We start from the raw sequence: 2500 nt of genomic DNA, 5'->3' as shown, positions 1-2500 counted from the left end.
CTTCTAAATAAATTTCATTGAATACTTGAATTTTAGCTGGGTTTTTTTTAATTTAAAGTATTTATTTTATATCATTAGCCTCAAATTTTTGCTTAAAATTCCCAGTAATTCTTAAACATTCCTAAAAATTCCCAAAAATTCCCAGAAATTCCCAGAAATTCCTAGGAATTTTTTAGATTTACAGCTTTTCAGGGATAGTCATTGGTTCTCTGAGTTGGAATTCCTAGGAATTCCTAGGAATTCCAAGTCCTGTTGGCTATAAACTTGGAATTTCTGGGAATTTCTGGGAATTTCTAGGAATTTCTAGGTTTTTAGAACCAGAGTTGTTATGGTTGGGAATTCCCAGTCCGAATTTACCGTGAAAATTCACACCTTTATTCCTAGGAATTCCTAGGAATTCCAAAAGCCATTTCGCAAGGGTATGATTTTAACTTGTTTACTGATGTTCTCACCTGAATTCCATCTGGAATGAGAACTCTACAAGACTTCAGTTTTATCTTGAATTCAAACATAAAATTCAATTATTTGCAGGCAGGTTAAGGAGGAAATTAAAGGATGGATACATGTTACATAAAAAGAAACCCCTTACAATAAAATAAAGCAGAAGCATATTGTATTCATGTCTATGCTTCTGAATACGGCTATAATAAGTATTTTTTAAGTAATTATCTACATATGTTAACCGAGTGCAATAAATGGTCATAAAAGCAATTTTATTCTAACCTTCCTACTTGAAGGGTGCCTTGTGTATCGAATATATCACGTTCAGTATCTCCAGAGTCACTAGCCGGGCTTTTGGGGCTACAAAATGACAAAATAACCATCGGGTCATGTCAGGCCAATTTATCGAGAGTTAATTAAGTATAGTTTCCTACAATCGTATAAAAGTTTAAGATGTGCTTCACTTGCGCTATATATACGGATTTGTCGTTCTTAATTACTAACGAAATTCCGAGGGTGTGACTCAATTACTCCAAGAGAGAATATCCAAGTAGATTACAGAAATGGTTCGCGAATTGTAAACTGTTAATATGTTGACAAAATTTCCCTAAATTATGGTGCCGGTACGAATCTATCATTCATAATCGCTTATGAAATTCCGAGACTAAACCTCAATGAATTTAACAGAAAATATCCAGGAAGGTTACAGAAACAGACTCTCAAAAACTGCTCTTGAATTCGATAACTGTAAACAACAATTATTTACGCGAACCATGTGCTAATACCAGCGCGCTTGTGAGGTCAAATTGCCAGAACCCCGTTTAATTGCACGATCACAGCTCGGACGCTTCTTGCAAAATGTGAAGACTACCAATTTTAGAGATTAATTCTTCAGTTTCCAGCATAAGGAAAAAAATATCGTATCGCAAGCATGTTCATCATAACGCCTCGAGATGTTGAGCGGAGAGAAAGTGGCTCCATGTTTTGTGACACAAACCATTTCCTGAAGTTCGAACGAATCGAGTAGAAAGCATGAAAACATAGCGCTGAAAAGTACGACAACTAAACAATTAAATTCACTCATCCTGCTGTAGAACTGTCTCCATTTTACCCGTGAGTTTCTTTGCACCACATATTTGCGGTCCGTAATTTGATTCTCGGATGTTTGACGGGTTCTTACATGACAATATCGTCAAAATCAAATTACCGCGTTAGACTTAATATAAACATGAACATCGCTTACTCAATCCCATTTTATTTTAATTGTGGGAAAGGCCATCACTTCGTTCTTAGGGTAAAACAACACATCTTCGGCAAAGCGCAAATTTTCCAAATGAACAGAGTAAATCCTGCGATAATTAACTGAAGAGAAAAAAAAGTAGAAACTTGCGCTCGCCGTTCGACATCATTTGAAAACATTCTGGGCAAAACAAAATACGTAAGATAACTTCTTTTCCCATAACACCACGACTGAATTAAACTTTCAAACGAAAGGAAAAGAAATAACTTGAAGAATACGAACACTATGCAATATTATTCGAGCGATGAACCGGCGTAAGAGTTTTTAGGCGATGAATGCCAGAGTCAATGTTTGACCGAAACGTGATCAGTTGAATTCAAAACTGAAGTTAGTATCAAACGACGATTGGAAAAAAAAAAGTTTGGATTTTATTCGGGGTCTTAGCGTAAGAGAAAACCCAGATAGGACACGACTTACCTTCTCTTTTTTCGCGGATCCTTCTTTTTTCGCGGATCCTTTGCAGTTCGCTTCTCTCTGTTGATGACCTCTTTTCAGCCTGTTTTCAGAAGCGACTTTGTATTTCCTTCTCGCGTTGCTCTTCGCTAGAAACTCGCCTTTTTACTTATGCCCTTTATTGTTCCCTTTCGTGTTACTCTCGCCGTATTCTGCCTATTTTGGCGTCCTTTGTAACTTTCTTGCGCGATTTTCTGGACTCGCTTTACGCCGTTTAATTGTTGCTTTCTTTGTTCGCTCTGTCTCTTTATATCCAGCCTATTTTCAATTAAAATCCTCTCTCCACGAACTTGAATTATAACAATT

General features: G+C 36.6%; 1 pseudogene; it reads left to right on the top strand.

Moving 5' to 3' along the window:
- Positions 1-2500, top strand: part of LOC136281795 (uncharacterized) — a 15647-nt pseudogene that overhangs the window by 9037 nt on the left and 4110 nt on the right.

The sequence above is a fragment of the Pocillopora verrucosa genome, chromosome 6 (genome assembly GCF_036669915.1).
Source record: "Pocillopora verrucosa isolate sample1 chromosome 6, ASM3666991v2, whole genome shotgun sequence".
NCBI classification, from domain to species: Eukaryota; Metazoa; Cnidaria; class Anthozoa; order Scleractinia; family Pocilloporidae; genus Pocillopora; species Pocillopora verrucosa.
This window is presented reverse-complemented; position numbering and strand designations above follow the sequence as displayed.